Source organism: Dendrobium catenatum, unplaced genomic scaffold (assembly GCF_001605985.2).
Source record: "Dendrobium catenatum unplaced genomic scaffold, ASM160598v2 fragScaff_scaffold_299, whole genome shotgun sequence".
Classification (NCBI taxonomy): Eukaryota; Viridiplantae; Streptophyta; class Magnoliopsida; order Asparagales; family Orchidaceae; genus Dendrobium; species Dendrobium catenatum.
In genome coordinates, this window is record NW_021318761.1 from 290,961 (window position 1) to 303,914 (window position 12,954).

Genomic DNA, 12,954 nt, shown 5'->3' on the forward strand with positions numbered 1-12,954 from the left:
AACAGATGCATGTATGATATGTCTAAGTTTATGAATCATAGGTTTCCATACCAAATGAGTTTTTTATCCAATGTACAGGTGTGTGCTCTATGTCCAATCAATCCACAACTATAACATTTAACTTCAGGAAAAGATTTTTCTAATCTTCTATAATTACTCTGTCTCTTCCCGAGTTGTATAAATTTTGGATACAAAATAGGATTTGTAAATTCTTTAAGTGTTGGGGGGTATTATATTTTCCTCGAGAACTTTTATTTTCAATCTAAAAAATGTATTCATATCTTCCAACACACGATTAGTATAATTCAACCGATATTTTTTTTCTCTCTGGTTCATCCTTAAAATCTTTAAGTTCTTTTTCAAATTTTATATAAGATGATTTTAAATTTTCATTAGTCTTATTCATATCATCAAACTCATCAAGTAATTTTATGTAGTTGCTATCAATTAGTACATGATTTTCCTAAGGATCTCGTATTCGTTTTGCAATTCTTGAAGTTTTAAGTTAAGACTAGCATGCATTTTCTTTAGCTTCCTATATGCATCATATATTCTTACAGAGACTTCAAAAAGTTCAGCATAAGTTAAGTTACATACCTCTTCTTGATCTGATTGATCAAGATTAGCAGTCATCAAGCACAGATTGGTGACTTCCTCTTCTTTTTCAGTCTCTGATGAATCCGAAGTCGAGTCCGCCTAGAAAGCTCTTTGGAATTTCTTCTTACCCTTCTTCACAATTGGCTTCTCCTCTACCTTCTCCTTGTTAGGAGTGGATTTGAGTTTTTGGCAATCTGACTTAATGTGTCCAGGTTTCCTGCACTCGTAGCAAATCACTTCATTAGAAACCTTGACATTCCTATTGAACTTACCTCGGTTCCATTGCTTGCGTCTATTTTGCTTCTCTTCAGAAAGCTTTTGAATTATCTAGCCATTAATGTTATGTCATCCTCATCCTCAGGTTGTGATATATCACTCTCTGACTTCTCCACTTTCAGTGCTATGTTCTTCTCTTTTCGTGGTTCTCCTACATCAATCTTTCTTTGACTCACACATTGCTCGTAAGCAATTAGTGATTCAAGAAGATTGTCAATATAGTAAATATTTAAATCTTTAAACTCTGATATAGCAGTAATTTTTGCATCATAAGCAATAGTCAAACAACGAAGAAATCTTATTAACCATTTCAGCGTTTGTTAATTCCCTACATAGTGCATGCAAAGAAATGACTATCTGAGTGAATCTCGTGTACATGTCAGAAATAGATTCATTTAATTTCATGCAAAATAATTCATAGCCATGTAACAAGATGTTTAATCTAGACTGTTTAACTTCATTAGTCCCTTCATAAGTTATACAGAGTCTATCTCATATGTCATTTCCGCTCTTGAAAGTGAAAACCCGCATGTAGTCTTCTGACTTAAGTGCACAAAAGAAACTATTTAAATATTTAACATTAAATTATGCTAAGTCACATTCTTCTATAATCCAATCTGCAAAGGGTATTTCTACTCTAATGCCATCAACTAGTCTAGCTGGTTTGTATACCCTTCTTATACTAAGATCCACATGCGATAATAAAGTGACTGTAAAAATATAGATATGCGTATTTTCCAAAAATCAAAATGAATATTTTCAAACAAAGGAGGTTTAGTGATCAAATACCCTTCAGGTGTGTTTCAGTTTTCAAAAGTAGTCATATTCATTAATCAAAAAGTAGTTTAAACTTATAGTTTTGAAACAAAGCTCTGATACCACTTGTTGAAACTTGTTGAATATGAGTTAGGTTGTTAGACCTAAGCTTATGTCCCAAAGGCTAAGCAAGAGGGGGGTGAATTGGTAATTTAAAATTTTGCCTCTTTTTGTAATTAAAAAATTTGAAACAAATTAAAAACTGAGCAAGTTGATTTTTATGTTTTCAAAAATAATTTTTCAAACACAAAAAAAATAAAAAACAGAAATTAAAGGTAGCAAAAATAAAAAAGACATAAAAGTTTATAGTGGTTCGGTCAAACATGACCTACATCCACTCTCTGAAGTCTCCCACTTCAGGTATTGCACTATTACCACTAGTGTCTCTCTTTTTGCACCCACAATAAGGCAGAGAAGCCTTCACAAACTCTCTTCCACCACTACCCGGTGCGGCAGAGAACCATCATCCTTTTACACCCTCCAAGTGTTGACAAAGAACCTTCTGTTATTCACACTCTCCAAGTGTAGGCAGAGAACCTTCCGCTGTTCACACTCTCCAAGTGTAGGCAAAACCTTCCATTGTTCACACTCTCCAAGTGTAGGAAGAGAACCTTCGGCTGTTCACACTCCTCGAGGGTCGGTAGAGAACCAGATCTTCTTGAAAGATCTTCTCGGGAGAAATCTAGAAGGACAAGAGAAAATAGTGAAGAAGTCACAAAGTACACACAGAGATCCTTACCTTTGAGTAACCAAGTGAACCCTTCACGCTCCAACAGTAAGAAATCTCCTTCAAACACTCTCTCTTACTCTCTCCTTCAAATTTCCTTTAGTATGTACGAAGACCAAGTGATAAAAAGATTGCATGATAATCTTAAGTGGGCCTTTTATAGAAAAGATACGAAAAGCCATCCAAAAAACTACATTTTTCAAATCTATATGTTCACGATCGTTTCGTAAAATCGTATTTCATACATACAAATAGTATAAAAATTGTTGTGTACGATCTCAAATTGAATCACTACAAAATGCCTTCGAACCCGATCATCGTCCCGTACGAATTGGGTTCGTCCGGTACGAACAATTATTTTTCAAAGTTCATCAGCACGAAAGTTAGGAAGAAATCTTAGTTTACAGAACATAGCCTTTCGTCCTAGGACGACCAAAAAATACCGTCTGGACGAATAGTTCATTTGACAAATCTAGAGCCCTTCATCTTGGAACGAAGGATAAATATCGTCTGGATGAATAGTTCATTTGGCAAATCCATAGCCCTTCGTCCCGGGATGAATGATAAATATCGTCTGGACGAATAGTTCATTTGGAAAATCTAGAGCCCTTCGTCTTCGAACAAACGATAAATATCGTCTGGACGAACAGAGCAATTGGCAAATCCCGAGGAGATCGTCCTGGGACATATGGAAAATATCGTCTGGACGATCGGTACTTAGAAAAATTTTGCCTTCTTTGTTCGTTCCATTGCTCGTTTGGGAGTTTAACTGACCAGATCATCCCGTACATACAAGATTCGTACTGTACGATCAGTTCAAAAATTGTGAATTTTAAAACTCTTCCCTAGGTGTGTGTGTGCGCTTAGTTACTCAATTATAATCATACTCTCTCAGACTCAATAAAATGAAAAATACATAACTTAATTAACAAAACAACTAAGCTGATTTTGATTTGAAATCTTCAACAATATAGAGTATGATTTCCCTAAAATGTTAGTACACACAAGAGCAAAAATAATTCTTCTAAAATGTGTTAGGAAAAAATAAAAATCAAAACAATAATATTTGGAATCATAAAAAACATACAAGTTATAAAAATGTAAAACATGCAAAGCTAAGTAGCAACTCTTTTAACATCTCCCTCACTCGCCAGCTTACTATGGAAGGAAAGGAAAAAAGAAAAGAGGGGAAAGAGGAGAGATGAGAGAGAAAATTGGGTATTAACCATTAGTTCATTTTTCCACTTTTATAAAATTTTCTCAGATCTTTATAGATGACTTCTATTAAATATTTATTTTCAAAGATTTTGATTTCTTCCAAATTGATTTTATTATATTTTTGCCTAATTTTAATGAACTTTCATAGCATTAATTTTGGTATAATATAATACTGATTATTCTAGTCATTTTAAGTGGTTGGTTTCATATTTTCATAAGTTAAAATGGAAATTATTACATTCTATATGGTTTGATTAAGAATAGTAATTTTAGCATTTTAATACAATCATACTGTTAATGAAAGCATTGTAAATGAATATGAGTATGTGATTGAGTAATTGTTGGTTACTATTACATTTATAATATTATAATAATAGTGTGTGTGAGAATAAGCAAATGCTTGTTATTCATTGATGTTGGTTGGAGATTGTTTATACATGCTCAGAATGATAAGTTGATGGGCTTTCCTTTAAATATTATGGTTTATAATGCTATCTTCTACTGATTCACTGATTAGGATTAACAAAGAGTTAATTATTATGCTAAAGGACAATACTGACTACTTAATTTACTGAGCCAATGATTATTGATTAATGAAAAAATACCACATTAGCCAAAACTTCTTACATGCTTAGTATGATTTCTTGAATAAAATTTATTGTACTATCACTATTGATTTACTATTACTGAACACATGATTTCTATATTAAGTAGGCGATTTAAGATACTTATTGGACACTAATATAGAACAATGAAACATCATGAGTATACTACTATACAAGTACTAGATAGTATAATATAATATTGTTATGATTTTGGATAATTTTCCTAAGAACTTCCACTTTACTATTTTTATATGATTTCTTTAATATTTGGATAATACTGCTACGATGTATGGTTTAAGAATGATAATTTAATAATTTACCTCTTTGACATTCATACTATACTACTTTACCATATTTACGATTATAATATGTGTTTTATTATTTCTGCACAAATTTATAATTATATTGACTGCTACTATTATGAATTAAATGATTATATTTATACTATTTCTTTTTCATGCTTTGAGTTTAGTAGTAGGATATTGATGACATTTTGGGCTTATTAGCTCATTATATGTGATTTAATGATTTTAAGTCAGGGAAGGGGAAAGAGGATCAAGAGTGAGTTTGATCAATCATGTTTGAGTGAATGTAACACTTAATAAATTTTATAAAAACTAAGGACAACTTAGATGCTTACTAAAAAAGGTGTTTTGGATGTGCCTATAAGATAGGCGGTGGCTTATAATGAGTGACTTTCCAAGCAAGAAAGTTACAACCTTGGTGTCCTCCTCATTTAGCACAGGTACTATCATGTTTCTCTTAAGAAAAGAGATGGGAGAAGTTGGCATGAACCAGTCGATTGAGATACAAACAAACACATAAATGACCTTACAATCTTGTTTCCTTTTGTTAGCCAACTTATCCTTATCAACAAGGAGGAATTATACAAATTCATTCTTGAAAGACTTCATGGTGAAGACATTGTGAAAGAGGTTGATTATCCATGGTAACTAGTGGACTCAAAGGAATAAGATGCAGGAAATCATGCTTGCCACTGAAGTTGGGAGAATGCGCATGGAGATAAGACCATAGAAGTTGAGAATGTCAATAATCTCTTGGCAGAGGGGAAGCCATAACCCAATTTGAAGTGGTTATTGTAAAAAAGATTGCAAGAAGTCATCATTGGTGAAGGAAATAGTATATTTATGTAGAATAGCCGTGAAGGTTATTCACACTTGCTCAAAAGATGAGGAGAAGAAAATTATTTTAATCAAATTCTTGTGCCCATGTAAGCTCAGCCAAGTGGTATTTATATAGGGACTAAAATGCTATATATATCCAGGTGGTAATCATATCAAAAATTAATAGCCATATTTCATCCACTTTTATATCATTACCTCAAGATACAACAATTATTTTACACTCTCAATTTCAGTAATCATTGCTTGAGAATATTTTGAACTCCCTTTGATATTTCAGGTAACATATTCACTCCAAACGAGCAAGTCATAGTGCGTCAACCATGGAATGATTTTAATCATTGAAAACTCATTAAAACCTAAGGTATTGGACACTTTGCACTAGTAAAGATAAGTAACTCATCGCAATGTCAAATAAAAAGTTTAAGTTTCATCCTCACATACAAGATAACACTAAAAAAACAAGGAAATCACCTCAACAATAAAGGTAAAGTAAAATGACATTATATAAGTTGACAAATAGGTATTTTTTTAATATAAAATTTTCATTACTTAAATTTTTTTTAAAAGAATTAAAAATAAAAGGTGGGCGAAACCTACTTGCCAACACTAAAAATTCTACATACATCGTATGTTTCTTTAAGAGGAAACATCTCAAACTACAGAAGGAACTTTAGTAGGAATCACCCTCCTTCAATAATCAGGCTCATTTGGAGGAGGCTGCTAGTTGCCTCCATCTCTACCTATAGGACTGCAAAATCCTTTCATAGCTAAGTATCCACTTCTATACTCGCAATCTTTTAAGAATTGCCTTCTCCCTCACTAACAATACCATCCACATTAAGGTCCTTCTCCATCATGATAAGGGCCCTTAGCTAAAGCCTCAAGAATGATCAATCCTTAAGCCAACAAGACTGAGAAGATGGTCTTATAGGTGCCCTACCCCCCTCCTTGACAGCTAGATTCTTTTGGACTACATATACCTTCTCTTACTATTTAAAGACATCCTTGGTAAGCTCATCCCTCACTGCTAAATCATCATACCATGGTGGTGTGGCAGCATGGACACTCACTGAGAGATGCTTTTAAGGTCAACAATGAAGGATCAATGATAAGCAATTCCTTAACTAAAAAACTTTGAAATTTTTTTAGCATCGTACCATGGAGGATGGTCATCTCTGGCTAAAAACCATGCCCCTGCTATATCAATGCAATGCCTCAAACTTTCTTGGTGAATGACTAAGCAACTCGTTCAAGGAAAGATACGCCATGGGTTTTTTGGTGGAGGGAGTGCTCAACCATCAAATAAGATCAATTCTAAAGATTGTATGCACTTCTTTTTACCTTCTGGGGGAGTAGTAGAATTAGATCACGTCAAAGTCATTATGTACTCAATGGAATTGAGCTCTACAACAACCACTGTCTTCGCTAGATGTCAAATGGGAAATCGCCTTACTATCCTCAGCACCAATGATAAATCCTTGGAACTCAAAGAGTGCACCAATCTCCCATGGATCATCCTCGCCTCTACTCAAGTAGTAGTTTTGGTGGGTTCGTCTCCATAATTGGTGGCACTATAGTTTCTTGTAGTGAATCTAATTCCATCTTCACTTTCTGTATCGAGGGGTATGTGTGTGTTGGGGGGGGTGGTTGGGGGCGGGGTTACCATTTGACCCACCTCAACCTCCTTCACCTTACTCATTGGACGGTTAAGATGCCATTCAACCCACTCACCCTTGGATATGTGAATTGCTGCCTGACTCCTCAAACCTAGTGAATTCATCTACTTAATGGGAGTTCCCCTCCCTAAGTAAATTTCCCTCACCATCAATGGTACTCGTCAACCCAACTAAAAGGATGATTCTCCTAAGAAAGACAAAAACTTCCACATGATTGAACAACCATAAGTTCACAATCTCACAGCTCTAATTGACTCTATCATCATATTGACAAGATCCAAGAGTATCACTAGGAGGTCGCTTATGCGACCAAATGCCTCATCAACATAGATTCTTTTAGCTCAACCTATCTAAACACTTTCCTTCATTGACTCATCTGTAAAAACTCGACAAAATGGAACTTACTTGCGGCCAGAAGTTGAGCCAAAAGAAGATTCACAATAAGCATCCATCAAATCATGACATGTCTTATGACAAATCTATATTGGCTCTTAATTATTATTACAAATCTTAACTTTTTGTGTAGTGGTCTCAATAACTATTAGATTCTTATAAATAAAAGATGAAGAGATGTATTTTGAATCTTTTATAATATTTTTGAAAGCTTATTGACGTAGTGGAGCATTTTTCTCTTAGCATTCTTCTTAAACTTCTAAACATCTTCTTCTTTTATATACTCATCATAAGCTCTTAAATTCTTATCTCTTGAGGCTACTTGCTAGTAAGGTTGAATATCACCCACAAATAAATTTGAATCCAACAGAAAATACTACTTGTATTTGAATTCTATTTACTTTGTTAGATATTTTTATTATTATTAAATCATTTAAATCATATTTAAATAATTCAATATCAACTAATTTAACCTCAAGAAAACCATTAAACTTTAATCTATCATTCCAACTACATTTCCAATCCAATTTTCACAATATTGATTCAGAGTTATCATTAATTGAGATGCTTAAAATTAAAATGCTTATAGAGGCCAAATGTGTTTTTATTTAATTAAATATTAAATAATATTTATTAAAAACAGTTCATGCCCAATTTCATTATACATTATTAAAACATATGCATTGACAAATGAACATTAACATGAAACCAAACATATATAGTTTCAATTCAACTTGGAATAATTTATTTTTCTCATCAACCAAACTTAGGGTTTATTTGGGACAACCTTCTTAATGTTTTTTAAAACAATTTTTAGTAAAAAAATTTTGAAAAAAAAAAGTATTAACAAACTGTTTTAAAAACCAGCAAAAAGGCTGTCCCAAAATGAAGCCTTAATCAAACTTATAAACTAAGGCTTCGTTTGGGACGGTTTTTTTATTGCTTTTTAAAACGGAGATTTAGTACAAAAATAAAAAATTTTGTACTAAAATTCCGTTTTAGAAAGCAGTAAAAAAGCGGTCCCAAATGAAGCCTTAGTTTAAATTATTTGACTTCATTTAAATCTGAACTAGACAACGGCCCATTGAGTAGTCTTGCAATGTTCAAAAGAAAATCTACCTAAATAAAGGACATATGCCAAAAAATCAATAATAATAATTACTTTACTTTTGGAAAAGAGTACAACAGGAATAGTAAGAAAACTAGAAAAACGTATAATTCCTGAAATAGAAAATAAGAATCAAAGCTTAATAAACATCTAAAAAATAGACAAACAAAAATATAAACCCCTAAGGGACTCAGAATGGTATTAAGCTTATCCAAAGTGCAGAGATAAAACTTAGAGAGAGCCAAATGCTTTGAAGAGTTAGAATCGACTACCCAAAACAATTTCAGACAGCCGAGACAACTATCCATTGGACAACAAACTTGATTAAAATGGGATAAATCTCTTGGTTACTGAATAACGACCTTCCAAATAAAAATACTAGTTGTCGAGTTAAACTTCTAAGGGAAAAGTTAAAGTAAAACAAATTCATCGTAGTCCCTATAACCAGCCAAATACTTAATAAACTTCTTCTCAAGCCATCATCCAAAGAAGGAAGACCTAAAAATTGCACCGATCCAATCAAAAGAAATGATCCAAAATAAGAGAAGACAAACGCGTATAAAAAATCCAGAAAATGAAGAATCGCTGGTAAAAAATCACTGCCAGGCTTACACTTCCAAAAATAACCATTAGATATCCAAGTTCTTAGAAACCGACCGACAAACAGACAACTGCTCAAGCTCTAATTAAAATAAAAAATAAAAAGCAAATTAATTAACCAAATGCTTAATGTTATGATAGGATTTCCAAGAAATAATCATGGCAAGAATAGCATTCTTAATCAACCGAAAAATGTTACCACACATTTATGATTCGCATCAAATTTTTTATTATTCATTTCTCTCCACAAGAAATAAATAGTGCAACAAGTTAACAGAAAAAATAAATTCTTTGAATCCTTCCCCATATTAGAAATTTGAATAAAATCAAATACTTGAAGAAGATTTGGTGATTCCAACCTCGCATCAACTCAGAAATAATAATGAAAGAGTAATCACATTCAAAGAAGAGATGATCATGATTCTACTTAGTTTTGGCACATAAAATACAAGTTTGAGGTACATTTAGATTCCTTTTATAGAGAATATCTACTATTTTTAAACCTTTCAATAGCCATCCAGGAGAAATAGGAAAAATGCACAGCAAAATGCTTATGCCAAATAAAAGAGCGCCATTTCACCTTAGATAAACTATCATAAAAAAGCAACATGAAACATCTTAAAAGGAGGATGATTAACTCCTCCCCAAGAGACACAAGAGTCAATCTGATTAGAGATGGGAATGCAAGAAACGACCAAAGAAATAGTTGCATCAAAGAAGTCATGCAAATGGCAACCGTCATAAATAATCTTTTTTTTTTTACGTAAGCAGATATAAGGGAAGAGTAAGAATTAATATCAATCATCTCCTGAAGAGCTCTACCCCCACACCAATAATCCCAAAGAAGAGAGAAGGAACTATTAGGATTAATAATAAAAGAAATATTTCTTTTAATACTTCTTGCTATAGAACAAATGAATTTCTGAAAAGCAGAAGCATTGGAGGCGGCTTCTAAAGAGAAAAAATAAATTTATAACTAACCCAACCGGACAAAAGGTTAGTACCATTTAAAATACGTCATATAAGAAAACAAGTGTAACCAAAGTATAAAGCATTGAGATCTGGAATACCAAAACTCCCAAAAATTTTAGGAATACAAACATCTTTCCAATAAATAATATGGATTTCTCTAACAAAAATATCACCATGAAATAAAAAATTCTTTATAATAAGATTTAGGAAGAATAAGACCTCTAATCCAATAGAGAATAGTATTATAAACAGTAAGTTTGAGATATTGCAATCTACCTGCAAAAGATAAGAGCTTAATTTTCCAACCGGCGAAAAGATCAGTAATTTTACCAAGAAGAGGTTGGAAATTAGAGAAAGTAAGCCTTTTACTAGAAATAGGTAAACCAAGATATTTCATATTGTTCTGAGACATACTTATATGAAAATTTTGGAAAATATTATCAGCTACATTACACTCTTTCGAAAAAAAATAGTAATACTTTTCCTATGATTAACAAAAGAGCTAGAACAAAGTGAAAAATAATCCAAAATATCTTTGAGTCTCTCAACATTAAGAATATAAGCTTTACAAAAAATAAGGACATCATTTGCATACAAAAGGTGAGAAATAGAATTCTAACTAGCATTCATACCCTCAAAATTCACAATATTTGAATTATCATCTCACAAATTAGATAAAGCATTCATAACAATTCAAAATAAATATAGTGAAAGATGGCAACCTTGCTGAAACCTAGAAAAAGAGCTAAAAAATCCCCTCTATAGCACCATTAATAGCCACATAAAAGAAAATATATCTTCAATGTAACCCTTAATTCAATTAATAAAAAGCTTAGGAAAAATATTTTGGCATATCCTATATAGAAGAAAATCTCTAGAAGCAGCATCAAAATTTTTTTGAATATCAAGCTTAGTACAAAAGTACTTAGCTTTGACTTAAAAAAACCCTTCACATTTCAAAAGCAAGCAAGATATTATCAGAAGAAATCCTCATTTTAAATAATCCCGCTTGACTGGGGTGAATGATGAAGGGCACAATATTCTGCATACGATTAGCCAAAATTTTTGCAATAGTTTTATAAAAAACATTACATAAATAAATTGGTCCATAATCAAAAATAAGAGAGGCATGAATACTCTTAGGAATAATATCAATAACCAAAGCTTTAGTTGCCCTAGGCATGAAACTAGTAGAGAAAAAATGTAAGACAACCTTATAAAAAGGAGAACCCATAATATCCCAAAAATTTTAACAAGTTTGAAAGTAAAACCATAAAAGATCAAAGCAGAAGAGATAGGAGCAAAAAAGACCACCTTCCTAATCTCTTCAAAATAAATAGGTGCCGTAATATAAGGTAAAAGAACAACAAGAATAGTTCTGCCTACAGGAATAGAATTAGAAACAGCTAGAACAAGTTTTTGAGTATTAAATTTATTTTTAAAATGCTAAACAAATGCATCATAAATGCAAGAAGAATCAGAAACAACCAATTAAAAGGTTTTAGTAACCTTAATACTTCTCTTTTTATTCCTACAATGAATTTAAGAATAAAGAAAACTCAAATCCTCTTCTCCATAAGAAAGCCACCAAGCTTTAGCTCTCAGAATAATCCAAGAGGACCATAAAGACATTCTGACTAAGAAGAGAATTTACCTCCTTTAATGATTCATTAAGCTGAGGATCAATAGGAGAACTCTTAAATTTCTCCAATAAAAAATATTGCTTCTTCTGAAGAGCCTCAATCGTATCAGAAACCATCTTAGAAGAAACCCAAGACTATTTCTTAATGTTGTATTTCAGCTTACGATACAAATCATTGATGGGATACCCATAGGACCACAAGCAAAAACATTAATAAGTAAATCTCAAAATTCAGGTTTCTTATGTAAAACCCGCAAAATGTCATTTTAGGCCTCGCACGCTTTTCGATGTGTTGCGACGAGTTTTAAGTGAATTTTTCAAAGTTGTCGGAATTCGACGTAATAAATTTTATAAAATAGTGTGCAAAATTATGAGTGAAACGATGCATAGAGCCCATATTGGATTTTAAGTATTTTGGGAGTTAAAATTTCTGGAAATCTCTTTATGATGGTTTTGCCCTTGATGACTTTTGAATAGGGATGATATTTAAGTAAGGGCTTTGAGGTCATTAGGTAAATAATGAGAGGATCCCACTCTTATTAGAGGACCGAAATGTTTCGGTCCCCATTTCATCCTTGCGGACCGAACCAAGCGGAGAAAGAGGGAGGGGTGTCGGGTAGGAGGCGAATCCGTCGATCCTAGAGGCGGTTTCCGGTGGTAGTTTGCAAGGGAGATTGAAGGAAACTTGTGAGGAAGGCTAAGGTAAGTTGTTTGCAAGAGTTTCCTCTTCTTTTCATTGAGTTTTCACCAAGGGAAGAAAACTAGGGTTTTGGGAAAATGCAAGTTTTTTTTAAGATAAAGATAGGGAAGGGTAGGGGGGATGTTTTTAAACCCAAATATGAGTTGATTTCATGAAAATGTGAATTTTAAAATTTAGGGTTTTATCAGATTTTGATTTTCTTTCAAAATGTTTTTGTAGGAAAGTTTCTAAATGATGTTAGGAAGTTTTTTTTGTGAAGCTAGATTCTTTTTAGGAGACATTTTTCATGCTCCAATAGTTAGGGTTTTCCAAAAACATGAAAAACCCATTATGTGTGTTGATTCCTTTTGAATTTAGGAGGGTTTTAAAGCAAGGATTTTTTAACATAAATTATTGTTTTTCTAAATTTTAAATTAGATAAATCTAATAAATTGTTGTATGTTAACTTGAGTTTAAGGGATAGATGAGGTTTGTATGTT